Source organism: Amblyomma americanum, chromosome 7, assembly GCF_052857255.1.
Source record: "Amblyomma americanum isolate KBUSLIRL-KWMA chromosome 7, ASM5285725v1, whole genome shotgun sequence".
NCBI lineage: Eukaryota > Metazoa > Arthropoda > Arachnida > Ixodida > Ixodidae > Amblyomma > Amblyomma americanum.
Window position 1 is genome coordinate 174,550,598 of NC_135503.1, and position 23,482 is coordinate 174,574,079.

At 46.3% G+C, this 23,482-nt stretch overlaps 1 long non-coding RNA gene and 1 pseudogene across 1 annotated transcript in view; one reads left to right on the plus strand and one right to left on the minus strand.

Annotated features, from left to right (window-relative positions):
• Positions 1–23,482, minus strand: part of LOC144097589 (uncharacterized) — a 234,143-nt gene that overhangs the window by 58,650 nt on the left and 152,011 nt on the right. The gene's annotated exons all lie outside the window — the stretch shown is intronic.
• LOC144096898 (uncharacterized) lies at positions 1,331–11,546 on the plus strand (annotated as a pseudogene).

A 23,482-nucleotide genomic window follows, 5' to 3' on the forward strand; every position in this document is an offset into this window, starting at 1 on the left:
CAATTTAGCTGCTGTGCTCTATGGTACTATCACGTTAAGCTTTGTTTCATGAAAGGCAACTAATGACTGAGAGAAAATCAAATAGGAGAAGGAATCGCAGGGCGGTTACCAGATCATAAACAAAATAATCCAGCACGAGCTGCTTTTTGATCGCCACAAAATGTAAACATTTTGCTGTAGATATATTAGAGTGGATGTATTAACCGTTATGCTACCGCAGCGGTGACCTAGTGGTTGGAGCATTCGCGTTGTATCCGACAGGTGCTGGGAGTGCGGTACGTGGTAGGTGGGAGGTTGCTGCTATGTAGGCGGGCTTGGCGGTGCAGACGACAGCGCAAAACAGAAAAAGAGCTTCGATCAAAAAGCTAACGCTGCAAAACTTTCATTTCAGGTAAAGACGAAACGACCGGCACCGAAGCCGCGAGTAGCTCCAGTTACCGAGGATCTTTAAACGCCTTGGTTTGAGGAAACAGGTGCCTGAGCTTCACCCACGAAGCAATGATATAAATAGAAATTGCAAAGCTCAGAGGCCCTGCATCTGAGTAAAAAGTTACACGGTATAGCAAAGCAAGTGAAGACTGGCCAGAAGGAATCATACAGCTGAACTAATTATTAGATATTTCAAGGAAAAGAAGCTTTTTGTCTTAGAAAGAACCCGGGGTATTTGAGGTGGCATTTTCTCCTGACCTTCAGCAGCTTCTGTGCATAGGAACGGCAGAAAAAAAGGAAAGTACACTCCAGACCTCCGTAACCTTGCTCTGATGGCAGTCTAAAAAGTTGGAAACAATTCACGGAAGGACCATGCAGCTACTATTATAGGTACTGAGCCGCACAGCAGAGAAAAATTGGTATGTCCAGCTGAATAAGCATCTTCTGCACCTCGACGCGCTGGATAAGCGTGTATATAATTTTTGCAAGTAGGTAGTCCAATACTACATCGAGATAAGACTCTGCCACATGACAAAAGGGAGAAACCGGAGGTAATTAAGAAGAAAGTGAGAGATGTTATTCTTTAAAGTCTGGTTATTATCAAAAATCCGTAAAATGATAAGCTAAACACACGATATCTAGCAATAACATTTGGTTAAAAATGGTCTGCATGTAAGCATGTGCAGTTAAACTCGTGAGATTTTATCCTCATTGCGAAACATGAATGGCGAAGAGGCTGATTTAGCCCAACATTCTTCCTCAAAAACTTTGAATAAATAGTGATTACTTGTTTTTTGCGGTATTTTATGTAGCATAAATTAAATTTAATTGAAAAAGTATTGAAAGCTGCTTCGACTGTGGTACCAAGGCGTTGTTCTACTCGGTATTTGCCCACCACAAGATGGCCGCCACCGGCTTCACGCAGGCCCGTTGGTAAGTATAGGAGGCTTCCACTCCAGCAAGTTTTTTATATCCTTCTAGTAGAAATACCTCCCATCTTTCCTCTTTGTTTTCGCCATCTTGCCCCATCATCCGCACGACGAAGCCAGACGGGCAAAGCGTCCTGTACCGTGTTGTGTTCTTATTCGCATTTCCGCTATGCCGCAGTGAGAACGGCCGCGCGTGGTATGAGATACCGGACGATACCGGAAGCTCAGAGTTCGTGGCCGAGACCTCAAAGGAAGCTCAACGCATTGTACAGAGGGCAAAAGGCTTTTCTAGAACACGTTCTAAGCGTGTTTCGGGATAAACACTCGATATCTAGCGATGACATTTGGATAAAAAAGGTCTGTTTGTAAGCGTGTGCAGCTAAACTCATGAGATTTCATCTTCCTTTTTTGGCTTCCTCGACGCAGCTGCTTTGGGAGCGGCGGAAAATACTTTCGGTTGTTCTAGATATATGTTTTCCCTCTCTATAAGAATGCCCAAAACCTACGCCTCAAAGTGGTTCTCACGAGCTGACGCGCTCGAGCAACTCGCTCCTGGTGACCATGGCGGTTCCGCCGGGTTCACTGCCTGATCTGATGTGGCTCACAGAGCTCGTCCAGGGGCCTAGGGAACGCTCTAGCCAAGACACTCCAGCAGCGCACCCAGTTCAACGAACGGGAAGACACATCGCCGCAGGCGCGACTTACGCAACATCGTGGGCGCCGGAAAACTGCGCCAAGTACCACGGTACCAGCAGGCCAAGCGTTGGCGTCCACTCACATCGGCGCATGCCGCCTGTGCACAGGACGGCCACATCGCCCTTCGTCTCACAGATGCCAAACGGCACAACCGAGATTGCGCCAGATGCGATGAGGTCACCGCCCATCACGGCTCCTGACATATGCTGGGGCAACCTAACAACCTGACATAGGTTGGGGCAACCTAAATAGATTGAAAAAAAATAAGCCCCTGCCTGCACCAGTGACATATAACAGGCTAGTGGCTGCACCAGAGAGAAGTTACAGTGGGCTTTAAAAAATAATTAAAAATATTAAAGCCCAGCCTGCACCAGCCGCGCGCCACAATGGGCTCAAACCAATAATATAATACAAAAGGATGACAATAAAAGGAATTTTGCATTGCAGAAAAAAAGTAAGAGAGAAAGGAGAGTTTTAAAAAAGGGACACCGGTTAACGCGACGAATCTAGCCCAAGTTATGACTAGAGCATTACAGCAAGCGGTGCAATCAGCACAGTCCAGTTCGCGGATCGTAACTCCGATCCCTAAGTACGTGCAGTGGCCAGAGACGGGCAAATGTTCTCATTTTTACTTTTTCCCCTCACCCTCAATTCTGAGTTCATGGCCCTCCTTCACCCTCGCCCTGATTTTGAAGAGTTGTCCAGACCTCCCTCCCCTCATCTTCACTTCCGAAAATTTGCTGGCCCTCCCTCGCCCTCGCCCTCACATTGTCGGCCCTCCCTCTCCCTCATGAAGTGTCCTTATAGAACTCGAGATATTTTTTGTAGTCGGCAACTTCTCGCGATATTACTGAGTAATAAACATACAAGACAAGCCCTCAAGGCACTATTGGACGAGAGGCTAGATGATTACATAGTAGTGCGTGTGCGCGTTGTTTGAGCTCATACATGAGAAAAAACCAAGATATTTACGACTTGTGCCCCAAAATATCACTGCATATATATATGTTCCCGGCACTCATCAAGTTTCATTGTTATCTACGCGGTGTCCTAGCTAACTAGACCCAAGGGTTAAAAAATAAAACATTAGAGACAGGCGAGTGAAACCAACTGCATATTGGTGACAGAGATCTTGCGCACAATAGGCAATTTTGTTTCACGATTTATTATTACTTTAATTAAGTTAAATTGTTTAAACTTATAAATACTGATTTTAGGCAGCAAATTATATTTACCAAGTTGTAGAGCACCTTCACAAACCCCCCTTCCATCAATTACGATAAGCAAACACTCACGTGTGTGTTTTCTTCCCGGCTGCAAAGAAAAGCCCCTCGAATTACAAAATAAACGACGGGACGGACGCCCTTGCGCGCCACGATCGTGCTGCTCTGAAGCGTGGTTTGAGGAAACGAAATCTCCTCCAGACTTGACTCGACGGTCTCGCACCAGCGGCAGGCCGATATGTTGGCGGTGGTTTCTTGTCTGCGTCAGCCAGTTGCACACATTACGGTGCGAGTTGCAGCGTGCGCGCCGCTCTTTGCAGTCGCGATTAAGACTACCAAGCTCGAAGGATACAAGTGGAAGGAACTTTATTTGCCAGTTATAAAGAAACGATAGTGCCGGTTTACGACTTCGCTGTGCGACGATAAAAGCCGTGGTCCGTGGTTGTCCTGAACCCATTTCATTTCGTTTGCTACCAGTTACAACAAGTGCTCAAATAGATCCCCCTGCGCAACAATACAGCTCTGGCATCTTGTCTCCACATGAGCCGTTTCATTTCTTACGACCGCCTCAGGCATATTCAAGCACACTTGCCTTATTTTATCTTTCAGATCCTGCGGTGCGGAAGATGGTGCGCTGTACACCTTGTCCTTAATGTAACCCTACAAAAAATAGCCCAGAGGTGTCATATCAGGTTACCTTGCTGGCCAATTCACGGGACCTATTCGTCCTATTCATTTCTGCGGAAACGCTGCGCCGAGCCAGGTCCGAGCCTTGGCGCTGCTGTGCGCAGGGGTGCCATCGTGCAGAAACCGCAGACCTGTGGCCCTGGCGAGCGCGAAATTCAAAAGGAAATCAACAACAGGTCATTCGAGGATGTCATTGACGCAGCACTCTGCTGTCGGAGCATGGTCGAAAAGCACATTCCCGAGCAAATGAGCGGCGAAAATTCCGCACCAAACACTGAACGACCATTGGTGCTGTTGCCGCGTCTGTGAAACACAGCGGGGATTTGACCCGCTCCAGTAGTGGGCATTGTGTAGGTTTGCCTGCCCATTTCGCGAAAACCTCGCCTCGTCTCTGCATATCACTTTGCTCAAAAAATCCGGATCGTGTTGAATCTGTAGGAGAATCCAATTAGCAAAATTTGTCCTTGTGTAACACATTCGCGCCGCGCTCGTTGAACTTGCACTGTGACGCGTGCCAACAGGCTGACGTGCACAAGAAACCACCACCAACCTGTCGGCCAGCCGGTTCTGCAGGGCCGTGGAGTGAAGGCTGCAGCTAATTTCGTTTCCTCAAACCACGCTTGAGAGCAATAAAATCGTGGCGCGCGAATGTGTTAGATCCGGCATTGTGTAGGTTTACCTGCCCATTTCGCGAAAAACTCGCCTCGTCTCTGCATATCACTATGCTCAAAAAATCCGGATCGTCTTGAATCTCTAGGAGAAATCAATTAGCAAAATCTGTCCTGCTTTCGAAGTCCCGTGGCACCAGAGTTTGATGCAACTGTACATGGTACGGGTGCGGGCGGTTCTCCCACAGTATCCGCCACACTGATGACTTGGAAACCCTGGTATCCTGGCTGACGCTCCGGACGCTTGCCTGGGGATGCAAAGCGAATAGCGATACAATATTTGTCTCGAGATCCTCACCAAAAACGGGTGCTCTGCCTCGTGTGGAGGCAAAGCTGCCTGTCCGTCGCAGCGTCTGGAATGTGCGCAAGATCGTTTTTGGACTTGGCCGCCTGACTGAGTGCCATTGTTGCAGAAGGTCTGCAGCGCGCCTTCTGTTCCTATGAGATGCTCCTAGAGCCAGAACCATGTCTGCTTTCTCTTCATTTGTAAACAGCATGTCTTAAACGCTGGAAATCACGACGCCAAAGCTTCCATCTCGCTTGTGACTGGCATCAAAAAAGCACACGACAAAGTTTGCCTGGCCACTGCTTCCAGCATTCAAAATCCTCTTTAGGAAGTAGCGACAACACTTCCGCTAACAACTCCCGACAAAGAAGTATGTGTTGAATTTCTCTTTTGCTTCTCAGTGACAAAGCAAACTCGCCATCTCAGTATCTTGTGAGATTGGGACTATGGCGTTATCGCAAAATCGCGCCGCGCTCGCTGCAACTTGCACCGTGACGCGGGCCAACAGGCTGACGCGCACAAGAAACCATCGCCAACATGTCGGCCTGCCGCTTCTGCAGGGCTGTGGAGTGAAGGCTGCAGTTAATTTCGTTTCCTTAAACCACGCTTGAGAGCAACAAAATCGAGGCGCGCGAATGTGTTAGACAGGTGTTTTTTTTTTTTGTATTTCGCGGGCTCTCTTTCCAGCCGGAAAAAAAAACCCACACGTGAGTATTTCCTTAACGTTAATGATGGAATGGGGGTTTACGAAGGCGTTCTGCAACTTTGCAAATACAATTTGTTGCCCAAATTCAATAATTATTAATTTAAATAATTAAGCTAGTTAAGATACTTCTTAATTGCGAAACAAAAATTGCGTGTGGTGCACAAGATGGCTATCAACCAATATGCGACTGGTTTCACTCGCCTGTCTCTAATAATTCATTTTTAACCATTGGCTCTAGTTAGCTGGGACACCCGGTATAGGCACTGATTAACTGTTAATGCGTTGTGTCTGTGTGCAATAACTACGGCACCCCAAGAATATTTAGAAAACAATCCAATAGCTTTTACTGCGACAGTTAAAATAAGTGCTAAGCAAAGAGTAGACTCAGAACAAGAAAAATTTGTAGGTCGCTTAATTACCATTACCCGATGACATTATGATAGCACTGGGTCTTCTGAATTTCACTTCTAATCTCCGGCCATTTCAGCGGTTTGCTACATGCTCGTCTTATGACGCTTCCACGTGCGTGAACGCCGGTACGTGACAAAGATGACGGCATTGCAACAACAGCTTGAGAGGTTAGCAGTTCATTCAGGCAGGCTGTTAAGATTTCTCCCAACTGACTGTTAACCTCAAGGAAGTGCATGAACCGACCTACTTTAAGCCGGAGTAGCACTCCCTCTTGGTGATGTGCTCAGCCTTATCTCGCATCTAGTGCTCTGTTGCTCTGTCTTTTTGTGATGTGTTTCGTGGCCATTCCTAACTGCTTTGTAAATAATTTAGTTAAGGTATATTGACTACATTTTCAATGTAATAAAAACCATGCTTTAAAAAAGCTGTGACGATGGTGTAGTAGTCTGAGGCAGCGGCGAGAGGAACTGATTTTTTAGCGCTGCCGTGGGTTCGGATCCCAGACTCCTAGCTATGAAATTTTTTATTTCTTTAGTGTCTTCCCCCAATGCGATACCGGCTTTTTGCTGTAGTGAGGCAGTTATGCTCTCGCTTAAAATAAAACATTATTGAGGCCACTTAAATATAAAACAGGTCGCAAAAATGCAGCATTTGGGCTGAATTGAATATTGGTTATCACTAACTCCTATAATCGGGAGTGAACGATTTCTCTGGTTGCCATTTCAGTGCCCTAGCGCTTCCATTTCGCTGAAAAGCGGTTGTATGTCTGTCCGAAGCCTGCTTCTAGCACGTCGGCCACCTTGGTCAGAAGAAGAATAAGAAGAAGTTTATTGGTCTTTCATTACATATAATGGAGGAGATAAGGCAAAAAGCTGCGTACGCAGCTTGACTAAGGCCTTATCCCCTCAAAGGCAAAACAGTAGTGAACACAGACCGAACACCGATCAGAAAATAGTAACAAAGAATAATGAAGACAATAGTTACAAATGTACAATAGATTCAAGTATCTGCGCAAAAGAAAAACAAATTTCGGTTAGGACCAAACACAAAATGCAGTGATAGGCCAAGTCGACAATGTACACAATGAAGGAATTATGGGTACGGAAGGAGCATGAGTAGCACAGCATATTATGACGTGAAGCAATGAAGGCACATAAAAATGTCTAGCACATCATTTGACATAGAAAAACAAAGGAAAAACGGTTAGGTTCTTACTCGCTGAGCATTAAAAATAGCGATAAGGACACAAAAGTATGATACAGCTGCACATTGCTTAAGATATAAAACTAATAAGGGCATTACAAAAATAGTGTCGTGAATTATCATGAAGGAAAAAAAAGTTGTTTTAAATGTTTGAGGTGAATGTTAAGAATGTCTATATTTTCTTGAGGAAAATTGTTGAGAAGAGTTGGTATCTGATATTTTAGAGATTGTGTTGCATAATTAGTTCGATAATGCTCTACTTTCCAGTATAAGAGATTTCGCGTATTATAAACCGATGGCTCTTTGATTTCCAACTCACCAAGGTTAATAAGATAATTATTGTGCTGTAGTTTGCCACGAATCAAACATTTACAAAGCTGGTATCTATGTATATCATTACCGCTTAGCAAATTCAGGTTAAGGAGCAAGGGTGCAATCGGATGATCATAGGCAGACCGGGTCATAACACGGATTGCCTTATTTTGGAGCCGGGACAGTTTTAACTTGTTGCATAGTGTGGTAGTACCCCATACAAGAATGCAATAATTTATGTGCGAAATGAACAGAGAATTGTATAGGTTTAATGCTATTTTCTGAGGAAGGTAGTCTCTATGGCGATAAAAAATATCTACCATGTTTCCTAACTTGGAAGCTATGTGGTCCACATGGGCGTCCCAAGACAAGGTTTCTGTAAATAATACGCCTAGCGTTTTAAAACTAGGTACTATCTCTACTGTGCAATTATTGAGGGTAAGTGTTGTGTTTTGCGGAACAGATCGAGACTTTGCGCGATAAATGATGGCTTTAGTTTTTGTTTCATTAATTACTAGACCATTTGCCCTTGCCCAGTTACTAACTTTATGTAGGATTGAGTTACCGGTATCAAGAAGTTCTGTGCACGTGTCTGATGAGAGTAATATGGTGGTGTCGTCTGCATATATTACCAATTCTGCTCGTGCATCAATTGCTGCGATGTCATTAAGATATATGGTAAATAAAAGTGGACCCAATATACTGCCTTGAGGAACCCCAAATTGGCAACGGACATGATGGGTGATCGTTTATGCTTACGTACTGGGAGCGATTACTCAAATAAGACTTCAGTAAGTCTAAAGGTGGGCCGTATATACCATAATATTGTAATTTGTCACTAAGAGGATTGCGATTCATGTAGTCAAATGCTTTAGTGAAATCAATTATATGCTTAGTACAAATTTCTTAGCCTCCAGATTTTTAATTATATATTCTCTCTGCTTAAGAAGAGCTAACTGAGTTGATCGGTACTTGCGAAAACCGCACTGATCGTCGCTTAGTATATTCATCTTTTCACAGTATGATGTAAGCCGTTTGTGAATTAATTTTTCATGTCCTTTCGAGAAGACTGGCAAGATAGAAATAAGACGGTAGTTATTGAGATTATTTTTTTCACCTTTTTTATGGATGACAGTTACTTTCGCTAACTGCATTGATGCAGTAAAGACACCATCTCTGAAGGACATATTAAATATATCAGTAAGCATGGGGGCTATGTTGTCTAGTACAAATTTGATAGGCTTGATTTGCATGTTATACGCATCACAGCTGCAACTGTTTTTGAGGGACATAAACGCGGTGATTACTTCGTTCTCAGTTATTTGACGGAGATACATACTGCTTGTGTGGTTAGGTTTTATAAAAGAACTTGCAGCACCGGTCAACGTCGGTGTCGGCAAATTAGTAAAGTATTCATTGAATACATTCGCTAAGTCAGAACCGGATATTGTTCGACCATTTATGACAAGATCGTCTACAGAACTTGAAGATGCTGACCGATTTAAGAGACTGTTAAGTTTGTTCCTCGTAACTTTAACGTCACTGGCGGTACATTGAAACGAATTTTCTAGGTAACTGACTTTAGCAACCTTCAGTGCTTTATTAAGATTGTTGCGGTTTTTTTTAACTCGCGCAAGTCGCTGACTTCACGGGTGGCTAAGAATTTGCGAAACAGTTGATTCTTCATGGTAATTCTGGTTAACAATTGAGTTGTTATCCAAAGTTTTCGAATTCTTTTAGAGGTACGATATTCTATAACAGGAAAGTATTGATTATAAAGTGTACTTAATTTGTCACGGAACAAATCAAATGCGTCACCTGCGTTTACAGCATTTATCACATACGACCAATTGACGTTCTGTAGATCCTGACGAAACCTTATCAAACTTGAAGGCAAAATTTTCTGATACAAAACAGATCGCGCGGTGTTTATTCGTTTTCTACCTAACTTAACACATATAAAAATTGGAAGATGATCACTGAAGCCGTAAGCCATAACTCCTGACACAGTTTGGTTTAATTCGTGATTAGTTATAAATAATTCAATTAGCGTTGCAGAACTGCATGTAACTCTTGTGGGTAGTTTAATGGTATTTTTTATGTAATGTGTCTTAAGTAGAAGACTGAGCTCTTTCACAGCTGATGAATTTGAAAGAATGTTAAGATTAAAATCACCGCCACAGACAACATGACATCTATTCTCATTAACATATGTAAAAAGACGTTCGAGAAATGGAAAAAAAGGTGAATAATTTCCTTCTGGTGGCCTGTATATTGTTACCAGTATGGTTTTGTCGCATAGTACTGATAGTACTTCTATATCTCTAGTGCAAAGTGTAAAAGATGGCAGCAGCTCATACTTTATGGTGTCATGTAATAATAAGGATACACCCACTCCACGACTGTATGTTCTGTTAAAGTTGCATGTATGTAACCAGGAAGTCTGTAGGCGTCCATATCACATGTGTACCAAGTTTCAGAGAACATTATAACCTGATACTGAATTCTTGACTGACTGAAAAATGTGTCTTGTAAAGTACTTTTCTTTCTTGCCGACTGCGTGTTCACGTGAAATACCTTAAACGAAGTTTGGAAACCTGCACCAAGAAAGTTGTATATATTATCTGGATCTATGTAACATTCACCTGACATTCAAGAAAAAAAAAGAATCCGCTTAACCAACCAGGATGCGGCCACCTAATCCGCTCTGCTTCTTCGTCCAGGTTACGGCATGGGCCCTGTTCAGCAATGCGCCGCTATCGTCACCTACCCATGAGATCACCAAGCTGCCCTGCCACTTCAACGACACTTGTGATGCCGCATGCCCGCAAGACAGGCACATTTTCATCGCCATCCCTCCATCACATGAAAGATCCAGATCAACAGCGACATCATTTGCTGCCTATATGAACAGCTGGCGGGTCCCCGGCGCCCTTAGTGGGCGTGAGAACAGCACCAGGATGCGGCCACCTAATCCGCTCTGCTTCTTCGTCCAGGTTAGTTCTGTTACTTCCCTGTACACTAAGAAATCTAATGACGTATGCCTGTTGCTGTTCCCACGCACGGGAGTTTTGCTTTGTGTGTTCAGTGAATGCTTCGATATTGTAAACCAACTTCTGGCGTTGTCCGGGGACGTCGAGCTCAACCCTGGGCCTAACACGAGGCATCAGGTACAGGACTCTCTTCCTGACGTCCAGTCTAAGCAGTTGGAAGATATATCTGCAATACTGGAGGCTTTGAACACGCGAACTGCGAAAATGCAACTGGACCAAGAGGCTTTCATAAAGTCTTTTGATGATCTTAAGAAGTCCCAGCTGAAGTTAGAAGATTTGAGTGAAAGGAACAAAAGATTAACTAACGTTGAGCGCAAAACTGTTACCATTGACGAAACCGAGAAGGAAGTACATCCTTATCAGCAGTTAGTTGACCAACTTTCTTGTGAAAACTATCAGCTGCGTGCGCGCCTGTCTGAACTTGAAGACAGGCAGCGACGCGATAACCTTCTGTTCTATGGCATACCTGACGCGCAATCAGAGTCCTGGGCTCAGTCAGAAGAAAAGCTAGTCAAGGTTCTTTCATCCTGCTTGGAAATTCCGTCCTCTGAAATTTTGATCGACAGAGCGCACAGGCTCGGTAGGTTCGCATCGGAAAAATGTCGACCAATTATTGCCAAATTTTCATCCTTCAAGGTAAAGCAGAGAATACTGCTTAACTGTTCTAAGCTGAAGGATGAAAAAATTACGCTTAGCGAGGATTTCTTTTTCCACCCGTCACGCTAGAAAAAAACTGTTCGAATATGGCAAATCCCAGCCGCTCACTTTCAAGTTTCGCTTCAATAAGCTTTACATAAAAAATAAATGCTACTCCTACAATCACTCTGATGACTCCGTTCATGAAATCCCAAGCGCCTTCCTGCTGCCAACCAACCGTTCTGAGGACCCTACGAATGATACCCACAGCGCCTCCGCGCCACCGACCGAACTTGTTACTAATTAGCACTGCGCGAGGGGCAGTGGAACTAAGTCCCCGGCCATTACCCCACTTTCTTTTTTGTTCACAAATATTCGCAGCATAATACCTAAACTAGATGATCTTTGTTCTGTAATTGATGCTTGCGATGCTGATATTGTATGTCTTACTGAAACCTGGCTATCGGCGAAGATAGATAGCTGTGAACTTCTTACGTGTAAAAAGAGATATAACATTTATCGGTGCGACAGGGGTTCTAGATGTGGCGGAGGCGTGCTTGTAGCTGTTGCTGATACTGTTATGTCTTTTCCGATCCATTTTGTAAGCGCGTTGGAACTTGTACTGGTTGAAATTCGTACATGCTCTAGGAAATTGATAGTGGGCGTTTGCTATCGTCCGCCGTCTACCTCCCCCACCTTTGTAAACGATCTTCATGATGTCATTCATATGATTACAGTCCGTTATCCGAGCAGTCCCTTTATCTTACTGGGTGATTTTAATTTCCCCAACATAGTGTGGTCTAATGTGAGTTCTTATTGTGAACCTTATTCAAGTGAATGCGACATGTTCTTGAAATTGTGCAGTGATTTTAACTTATCCCAGCTTGTAACGCAGGCTACTCGTATTTCACCTACTGCGTCTAATATCCTCGATCTGGTACTCACCACATCGCCTGATTTTTTCCAGCCCATATCATACTTGCCAGGGTTAAGTGATCACCTACTCCTTCATTTTGCTTTGACCTGCGCAGCTCCCCATCAACGTAACCACAGTAATTATATCCATGATTACAACAATGCTGATTTTGATGCTATTAACCTTGAACTGTCTGTTTTTCTAGACCATTACTTGCTAAGCTTTCATGACCGCTGCGTGAATGCTAACTGGAGCCTGTTTAAAGAAAAAGTTGCTGCGCTCACTGAAAAATATGTTCCACGCTTAGTCATCACCTCTAACCGTCAATCACCATGGTTCACTAAATCGTTAAAACGGCTCTGTAATAAGAAAAAACGTATGTTCCGCTCTGCAAAACTAACCGGTTCCCAAGAACGTTGGACTGCTTATCAGGCCGCGGCCCTTGAATATAAAAGTGCACTGAAGGATGCCAAAGATTTGTTTTTCAATGACACTTTACCTTCCCTTTTGATAAATAACCCTAAGCAATTTTGGACCGTAGTTAACAAAAAAGACAATTCATCCATCAGCCTTAGAGACTCCAGTGACCAACTAATTCATCCTAATGAATGTGCAAATGTTCTAAACAGTGTATTCGTTTCAACTTTTTCCAAAAATCAGTGTTCGGTAACCCCTGCATATAACAGTGCTGACTTTTTACCGATGGATTCTATTGTCTTTGATCCTGCTGGAGTGGAAAAAATAGTCGAAAAACAAAAGGTTTCTTCATCATGTGGTGTTGATAACATTAGTTCTAAGTTCTTGATTAAAACCAAAGTATACAGCGCAATAATACTCTCTAACCTATTTCAGCAATCTCTTGAAACAGCATGTATACCTGATGACTGGAAGGTTGGGAAGGTGATTCCCTTGCATAAATCAGGTGATCAACATTTCCCGCATAATTATTGACCCATCTCACTTACCAGCACTCCGGGTAAAATCATGGAGCATGTTATTTACTCTCACCTTGCATCGTTCCTTGATTTTATTGCCTTTTTTACGGACAGTCAACATGGATTTCGGAAGTGGTTTTCTTGCGAAACACAGCTTTTAACCTTCACACATGATCTAAACTCATTCCTCGACAGGGGTTCCGTTGTCGACTGCATTTTCCTCGATTTCTCAAAGGCGTTTGACAAGGCCTCTCATCAACTGCTTTTTTTTTAAACTTAGTAAACTTAACCTCGACCCTAACGTTCTTAGGTGGCTGCATTCGTTTCTCACTAATCGTTCACAATTTGCCACCGCTAATAATGTTTCTTCCTTCACTTCTCCAGTTGGATCTGGAGTACCACAAGGCTCTGTTCTAGGGCCTCTGCTTTTTCTTATATATATCAATGACTTACCTGACAATCTATGTTCAACAATAAATCTTTTTGCTGATGACTGCGTCATATACCGCGAAATTAACAGTGACTCTGATATAGCTCTTCTTCAATCGGATATTGATCATGCTCTTTAATGGACTAACAAATGGAACATGGAACTAAACATAAAAAAGTGCAAGTACATGCGGGTTTCTCGTCGTAACACCACATTGCCTTCATATCGTCTTAACAATTGCAGCCTTGAGTCTGTGCCTTTTTACAAATATTTAGGTGTCTTCATTTCCCATAATCTTTCTTGGAAAGTACACATAGACTATGTAAGCAATAACGCTAACCGCATGCTGGGCTACATACGCCGTAACTTTAATCTTTCTTCTAGCTCCGTAAAACTGCTTCTCTACAAGTCGTTGGTTCGTAGTAAACTAGAATATGCTGCATCTATCTGGGACCCCTATCAAGAGACACTAATATACCAACTCGAATCTATACAGAACCGTGCGGCCCGTTTCATTCTCTCGAATTATCACCGTAACTCTAGTGTCAGTGCCATGAAATCAAGCTTATCACTCCCGCTACGGTCGCAACGTAGAAATATATCCCGCCTTTGTCTATTCCATAAAATTTACTACGAGAACCCTATCCATAAGAGAAAATTTATAACGCCACCTTGCTACGTTTCAGCTCGGATCGATCATCGTCATAAAGTTGGTATTCTTTCATGCCAAACAAACCACTTTTTCAACTCATTCATCCCCAGCACATCGGCACAATGGAATCACCTTCCCCGATCGGTCGTCGAAATAAGTGACCATTCTGTGTTTAAATCGGCTTTAACTTGATGGTAACATAGTACATGTAATTCTTGCGCCCTGCCGTTTATTCTTTTCAGCTTATGTGGTAGTTCAAACAGACCTGGTCTGCGTGGTATGCTTGTTTGCGTGGTATGCTTACTTTTATGCATACTTTTATTCTTTGCTCATAATTTCGTGTTAAATGACTGTTAATTTGTTTGATTGTATTTGCTGTAACCTACTGATTTGTGCGAGCCATATTCTTGTTCACATTTTTGCGTTACTTGTTACTGCTGTTCCTTTGTTATTTTGTCTGTTGTACCCCACTCCCCTCTGTAATGCCTTCGGGCCCTGAGGGTACTGAAATAAATAAATAAATAAATAAACCATGGAAACTACAGTTCTATCGTTGCCAGGTCACTTACTGTCTTGACGCGCCACGCATTCTCGCCATCTTTCCGCCTGACAAAGATCCTTGCATTCCTGTGCCATGCATACTGGAAGTTGTGGCTTTTCGCCCATTGTTTCGCGTCCTAAAGAAGAGTCCTGCAATGCTTAGTCAAGTTTTCTTGAATGTAAACTGAAGTTCCAGATGTCTTTAGCGCATGCCTTTTCTGAAACCATTCGTCCCGCGGCGTCTTATCTGGCATTCACCGGGCGTCTTATCTGGCTTAGGCGGCAATCGATGAACTGTTACAATGTCTGCTTTCGAGAGGGGTGTGACTTCCAGTGATTGCGCTACATCATTTACTTTTGCTAGCAGGTCCTCATTTTCTGTTTCCTTGATACCGTGTATTTCTAGGTTGAGCTTGCGGTTCCGCCATTCCAAATCATTCAGTTGCTCCTGTACGGATGGCAATGAAATGTCTGTCTTTGCTTCTAGCGCCTGGACTCTGTTCTTGATGTCCTTTATCTCATTGTCATGACGCGCGGTGTCAGCAAGAATTTTGTCATATTTATCCGACATTAGCTGTACAGATGCTTCAATGTTTTCAACAGTGTCTTTCAATGACATGAGAGCGCTGAGCTTCTCTTGAATGTCGTATAAGACATAGCTGATGTCAGGCCTGTCCTCATTCTGCTGCGCAACACTGCTCTCAGCCTTGTGCTTTCCTTTCGCATTACCTCTTGATTTGCTAACACGACATGTCTGACATCGCCATGTCTTTCGTGTCACTTCCCTCATTGCAATATATTGCGTTTCTGAGGTGCCGCAACACTTTCCTAAGTGGTAGACGTATTCACACTCATTACATTTTAGGTAATGTTCACTGTTGACCTCTACATTGCACGCTACACACGTTAAGCAGTTATCATCACTCATCATTCAGAGCAAAATACACACTTTTGGCAGCAGCAGGGACACGAAGGAATGACAGAAAACTACTTAGAGTACACGGAAAGACACCAACCTGTGAAAAACAGGAGTGCGGCTTAGAACGATGTTTCCTGTGTCACCGCTGCTGCCAGAGTGAAAGCAGGTCACTTCTTCCTCGGCTTATGTAGCTGTCAGCCTTGGCACGTGTGACGTCAGTCGGTCCTTGCGGTGCCTTGAAACTCGACGAAGTGTTGCTTCGGAGCAGATCTTCCGCGCAGCAGTTGAATCACAGCGTGTGATTACAGCCTCTGGGGATGACCACGGTCAATTGAAGAGACGATGGGCCTGCCAAGTGGTCGTGCCTGTGAAAAACAGGAGTGCGGCTTAGAACGATGTTTCCTGTGTCACCGCTGCTGCCAGAGTGAAAGCAGGTCACTTCTTCCTCGGCTTATGTAGCTGTCAGCCTTGGCACGTGTGACGGCAGTCGGTCCTTGCGGTGCCTTGAAACTCGACGAAGTGTTGCTTCGGAGCAGATCTGCGCAGCAGTTGAATCACAGCGTGTGATTACAGCCTCTGGGGATGACCACGGTCAATTGAAGAGACGATGGACCTGCCAAGTTGTCGTGCCTGTGAAAAACAGGAGTGCGGCTTAGAACGATGTTTCCTGTGTCACCGCTACTGCCATCAAAAGCTGCCCATCGGATTGTGAGCAAATTGCCAACCGTGGCAGTTCAATTTAATAATTAGTCGCTAGAGATTCCTCAGGAACAACATAGGTGTCAGAAGCCCGAACAATGGCAGCACATGCCATCGCAGGGCAATGGCGCGTAGCTAAACTGTTGCCCCTCTGCACCAGGAGCGGAATCACGACTTCCAGCTAGGGATCTGTGATTGTAGACAATGAGCAATTCTACCGCACTACAAGCCTAAAATGATGCAGTACCACACAAAATTACATCATATGATATATCAACCAAAGTAAACAAGTTAAGGTCAAGCAAAAGCATAGAAAGTCAAGATACACGGCGCAAAACCATGGCTAATGGTACTATAGTCGGATGCAACTTAAGTCTGCAGTGAGGCTCCGCCCACACCTTTATTACCGCCAGCCACTGTTCCTCCGCGAGGCTGCAAAAGAGTCCGTTGTTAATGCTTTTCTTCTAACCTAAATAAAAAGACAATCACAAAGAAACATTATACAGACATAAATTTGAACGTTTTGACTCGCTTATTAGAGTGGAACATTGAAAGCGTGTTGTGGAAATACGGGGGAAACAAGCCTTTCGCCCCGCCTGCACTCCCACTCCGCGGATGCAGCGTACCCGCTCGCTAACCGCGGAGGGGTTCGTGCTCGAGGGACAAAGGGAAGGGACGACACAGCGTGAACACTCATATGCTATTTATTACACTTGTAATCAATACACAGAGCGGGCCAGCTAGCTACAAAACATCAACGAGGCATTCCTCGGAAATAGAAGGCTACGTAAGAAGGACTTCCGACTTACCGGCTGGGGCAAGGGCGCGACTTCGGAGGTATCGGCGGCGAACATTTGTATGCGCCGTTAATGGCGGCCGGGTTTTCCCGTGCGCGCTGCATTCTTGGGGCAAAGCCATTCCCTAGCATTTGCTGGGGAAGGCGGTCAGAGCGCGCGTTTGCTGCGCTCGCTTCGCTGCCTGGAACCAGAAGTCCAGCGGCAAGGCACAACGGATCCCCGTGCGCCTGCCGCGGAAGGTGACGGGAGCGTGCGGCTCCAACCGCTCACCACGCTGGCCGGATCCCGAAGGGTTCTCTCCGGTTCCGCAGAATTCCGCGTAACCTACGAGGTGGCGCTCCCGTCGCCGTTCTCTTTCCCCCATGAGGGAGACTTCCCTCCTCGCCCAGCCGGGGGCTGTTCGTCCCGACGGCCGACGATGAAGATGGGCCGCATGGAAACGGAGGGGGGAAACAGGTTCTCCACATCCCTCCCTCCTTAAATGTCGGCCTACGGTTGAACCCGTCCATGGATGCCATCGAAGAAGGGGCCACGAGCGTTGCGATGATGACTGCAAGACAGCTCGTACAGGCGGGGTGCCGGGGTCATCCGATGAGCAGCAAGGTCACCAGGCACCCGTCCTTGTCCCGCGGCAGGCATCCAAAATTAGCGTGTCGGGAGGGTGTTGTTCGCGCCGACGCGCCTTTGTTGGAAGGTAGAGGGGCTGGCCCCCCCTCTCGTAGCCGCTGCAAACTGCTCGCCGGAGACTGCAGCTCGATGACTCATGGCCGCAAGGCAGCAGGCAGAGACCCATACAATGGACAGCAGGCCGGGGCAGCTTCTCTTGAACTCTGCATATCGCTCCTAGGATCTCCAAAAGTTTGCATCAAAAACAATGGAGACCGCGTAAACTCACCATTTGGTAAAGTGCGGAGCAATGCAAGTGCCAAACAATCCTATCCGGCACCGCCCAAACGCTCGGTTAATTTGAACGTAGCTGGCTCTCTTCGGACGAAGCACATTCGCGGTTCGCTTTCCGGCATGGTGATGTTATGCTCACTTGAGCTGCGTTAGCGTCTCTGGTTCCGCGAAATTATAAATTCGCTTCGCAGCCCAAAAATAGGTTTGTTCGAACAAAGTCAGCTTTCTGTAGTTGAGCGAGACCTCTCGGCTCTAGCGAGGTTAAATATACAACAAGCAAGCCCGTTTGCGCGTGCTTGTTCCACGGTACGACGGTGTCCTCCCAAAAGCGACAGGCAGCTCCCGAAGAGCCTTAGGCCTACTCGCTCTTACACTTCCGGGTGCCAACAAAGGGCCAAGGACAATAGCTAGAACACAACGCCACGAGGAGATACGTCTGTGCCAAGGTGACCCTAACGCGAACGGCGCCTACCGCTTCTCGCGGTGTCGCAGCGCCCCGGTGCTTTTCCTGTAGTCACGACTGCAATCCAAAACAGCTGACTACGGCACCCGGCTCCCAGAGCCAAAGAGACAGAACAGAGAATATTTACAACTATTTACAAGAAAAATCGGGCCACCCTTCAGGCTTCCGCATTCACTCGCTTCTGGCTTGCTGTTCTCCGTGGACGTCTCGGTCTCGCTCTCCATGAGCGGACCTCGTAGGTTCACCTTCCACAGGTGTACCGATGAAGTGCTCATCAAAAGCATAGCATGCACGGCAATCCTCCCATGCTGCTATTACGCTCATCTCGCTGTCAAGAAAGCATCTTCGCCTTGCTAGCCACTCCGAATTCGGGTCAGGCCTAACGCTGTTCCAAATCCGGGCGGGCATTCCACGAACCGAACTGACTGTCGTCCCTCGTCCCAAGAGCTTGCCACACGTTGGGACGCCATTGTGGAAATATGGGGGAACAAAGCCTTTCGCCCCGCCCGCACTCCCACTCCGCGGATGCAGCGTTCCCGCTCGCTAACCGCGGAGGGGTTCGTGCTCGAGGGACAAAGGGAAGGGACGACACAGCGTTAACACTCATATGCTATTTATTACACTTGCAATTAATACACAGAGTGGGCCAGCTAGCTACAAAACATCAACAAGGCATTCCTCGGAAATAGAAGGCTACGTAAGAAGGACCTCCGACTTACCGGCTGGGGCAGGGGCGCGACTTCGGAGGTATCGGCGGCGAACGTTTGTATGCGCCGATAATGGCGGCCGGGTTTTCCCGTGCGCGCTGCATTCTTGAGGCAAAGCCATTCCCTAGCATTTGCCGGGGAAGGCGACCAGAGCGCGCGTTTGCTGCGCTCGCTTCGCTGCCTGGAACCAGAAGTCTAGCGGCAAGGCACAACGGATCCCCGTGCGCCTGCCGTGGAAGGCGACGGGAGCGCCACCCATTGTGGAAATACGGGGGAAACAAACCTTTCGCCCCGCCCGCACTCCCACTCCGCGGATGCAGCGTACCCGCTCGCTAACCGCGGAGGGGTTCGTGCTCGAGGGACAAAGGGAAGGGACGACACAGCGTGAACACTCATATGCTATTTATTACACTTGTAATCAATACACAGAGCGGGCCAGCTAGCTACAAAACATCAACGAGGCATTCCTCGGAAATAGAAGGCTACGTAAGAAGGACTTCCGACTTACCGGCTGGGGCAAGGGCGCGACTTCGGAGGTATCGGCGGCGAACATTTGTATGCGCCGTTAATGGCGGCCGGGTTTTCCCGTGCGCGCTGCATTCTTGGGGCAAAGCCATTCCCTAGCATTTGCTGGGGAAGGCGGTCAGAGCGCGCGTTTGCTGCGCTCGCTTCGCTGCCTGGAACCAGAAGTCCAGCGGCAAGGCACAACGGATCCCCGTGCGCCTGCCGCGGAAGGTGACGGGAGCGTGCGGCTCCAACCGCTCACCACGCTGGCCGGATCCCGAAGGGTTCTCTCCGGTTCCGCAGAATTCCGCGTAACCTACGAGGTGGCGCTCCCGTCGCCGTTCTCTTTCCCCCATGAGGGAGACTTCCCTCCTCGCCCAGCCGGGGGCTGTTCGTCCCGACGGCCGACGATGAAGATGGGCCGCATGGAAACGGAGGGGGGAAACAGGTTCTCCACAGTGTTTCATGATGGAGCTGGAATAAAACGTTTGCGACGCAAAACCCCGGCGCGCACCACGCAACTTCACAGGAGGCGACAATCATAATTTTGCACATTTTTTTTTGCGACCATGCAAATATTCTAACTTTCTGCAATAAAAATTAATATATATTAACTGTCAATATTGTTTACTGCGTCATAAAATTATTGTTTGTGCTAAATGATTCGGGACTTAGACACTTCTGTTTCCAACATGGATGTCATTCCTTAGGATTCGTTTCTGGCTGAGCATAATTATGCATCTGCCTTTCCACCAGCTGCTTCATCGAGCTCGCCTTCATCGAATGCGCAGTCATCAGGTGCGCCTCAGGCGCTCCAGGACAGCGCGACGACACCGATGGGGTTCTTCAAGAAGAACAGCAGTGGAAATGCCCTCTGCAGTGGCGCCCAACAAATCGTGCTGAATGTTTATATGAACCTCCGAGAAGAGCAACCGAAGACAGCGATCACGGATATCTGCGAGAGGGTGAGCCACCTAACCGGTATCAGCTTGCGCAAAGTTTATGAAGTCAGGAGCAATGCGAAAAGAATCGACGGTGAGCTACGGACTCCTCCGCGGAAGCGGCCTAGACGTGAAGGCTGCAGAAGGCTCCTACAGAATTATGACAGCTTTGTGCTGACCGCATTAAGAAACTGCGTGCACGGCCTTTTCCGGTGCAACGAGGTCCCGACAGTGAAGAAGATTGGTTCAGAATTGGCATCCGCGGACTATTCAGAAGAGCTGCCGACTCTTCAGCCATGGACCATCCGCCGCCTCCTCCTGGACATCGGCTTCAAGAGCGAAAAACATGGGCGGCACTCCTTGCTCATTGAGCGCGATGACTTATTGCAGTGGGAGCATAAGTACCTTTACGAGATCGCCCTTTACAGGGAAGAAGGCCGCAAAGTATTCTACTTGGACGAAACGTGGGTCACCGCTGGCCACACAGTGAGTAAGGTAAGGTCTGACAAGACAATCCAGTCGTCACGCGACGCGTGCTTGAGCGGCTTGACAACAGGGCTGAAACAGCCGTCAGGAAAAGGGCATCGGCTGATTGTGACTCACATCGGTAGTGATGACGGATTTGTTGACGACTGCCTTGATGTGTTCCTGGGTAAGAAAACAGGTGACTACCCCAATGAAATGGACGGCGACCGTTTCGAGGCATGGTTTAGTTCTCTCCTCGATAAGCTGCCACCGCGAAGCGTCATTGTCATGGACAATGCGTCCTCTCAATCCAGACGCATGGAGAACGTCTCGTCACTCTCGTGGCGGAAAGCAGACATACAAGCATGGGTGGCCTCGAAGGCAATACCATGTTCCACGCCACTATGACAAAGAAGCAGCTACTTGACACGGTGGCCACCGTCAAGAGTAAATATATAAAGTACCGGGTTGATGCGGCTGCTGAAAGTGCCGGGTGTGCTGTCCTCAGGCTGCCTCCTTACCACTGTGAGTTTAACCCTATAGAACTAATTTGGGCGCAGATTAAGAATGCAGTGGCAGCGCTCAACACCACATTCAAAATCAGGGATGTGCACACTCTTCTGCTTGCGGAAGTACCCAAGGTCACGTCGGAAAACGAAGCCAATGCTGTGCGGCATGTGAAAGATGTCGAAATGCTGTTCAGAGAGAAGCGTGGGTTTAGCGACAAGCTGGAGCCAATCATCAGAGTGGGAAGTGATCACAGCACTTCAGAAACCGAGCTCTCTGGTATTGAACCATTGTGAGACCAACTACATCAGAGACTTCTGAAGAACAAGCTCGCTTCACAATGTTGTCAGTATATACATCTCCATAGATGAACTCAGTGCTGTCAGCGATGCCCCTTCGATTTGTGTTCAGTGCCGTCAGAGATGTAACTGCAGGAGAGCACAGTGTGCATCCTTTTAGTGTTGTGAAATGCTCTGCATTGCTTAGTGATGCTGGCCCATTGAAATCATCTCCCATTTGGACTCTCTCTTTTAAGAGTGCACATTAACAGCGAGCAGTGACAGATAATATTCACTCAGGATTTTATCTTTGATGGCAAAGCAAGAAGTACGCCAACTTCATGTGTTATCTCGACAACACATTCTGTGTTTATCAGTGGGTCCACAACCACAGTCGGTTTTTTGGTTTATGGGGGATTAACATCCCAAAGTGACTCTGGCTATGAGGTATGCCGTAGTGAAGGGCTGCAGAATTTGAAACCACCTGGGGTTCTTTAACGTGCACTGCCATCGCACAGTACACGGCCCCTAGAATTTCGCCTCCATCGAAATTCGAAATTTTGAAGTGCGAATACAATGTATGTATATCTGTTCATATTTGTGAATGTCATCCTAGTCTTATAAACGCACTTTAGTCTTCCTGAAGCCACTGACTCTTGGCTGTCTTCACTCGGATCGCCCTGGCACAACACGGGAATATTGTCTGAATGGAACAGTAAGCATCAGGTCATTGTACTATCCATGTCTCACAGATGTTTTGCCGCAACTCGAAACACTGAGAACACTAACAGCAGTGAAAAGTTGATCCAGCAATGCTGCCTCGAGGACTTCTATATAATGATGCTCAGCATAAATCAGGTTTGTTGCAGTAGCTGATTATTAAATATTACATGTTCATACCACCCAGCTGCTTGATGCACTTAACCAAGCCAATATTTTGGGCAGAAGAGCTTTCAAAATTCTCATCATATGCAGGTTCATTTTTTAATGTACAGCGGTATAAACTTTACAAGAATTCTTTTCGCAGTACTCTGCCTATGGTCTTTGCTAATCAAGCATACTATGCATTTTACATAGGGTGCTTCTATGAACAGTATGGAATAACATCCGTAAGCTGTACATGAGCTACGAGACAAAAACGTCATGTGGCGCGCACTTTAATATAAGGCAATGTTTGACTAGTGTATGAAGCATATTTGCACCCAGGACATTTGAAACTATTGCAGCCTTTAATGTTCATGGTTAGAGGAAGCAATTGCTCACTTGCTCTCTACTGCAAAGAGCACCACCTCATTCACCTTGCACATTTAAGGTAGTTCTGCTCAAAGCTGTGCAAAGACAGTTTATCTGAAGCATACAAGAAATGCATGGCGTCTACAAATCGTCAAACGCAGCTCATGACTCTGTCGTCGCATAGTACACGGCCGTCTCTTGCTTCGCCTCTATCAAAACGCGGCCGGCGTGCCTAGAATTGAACCCGCCATCGGCCTCAGCAACCGAGTCAACAGAATGCCCGCAATGACAGCACTCACCTTTGCACAGCGATCAATTCGGAGAGCACGCCAGCGAACTGACAGCGGCTCTTCATTG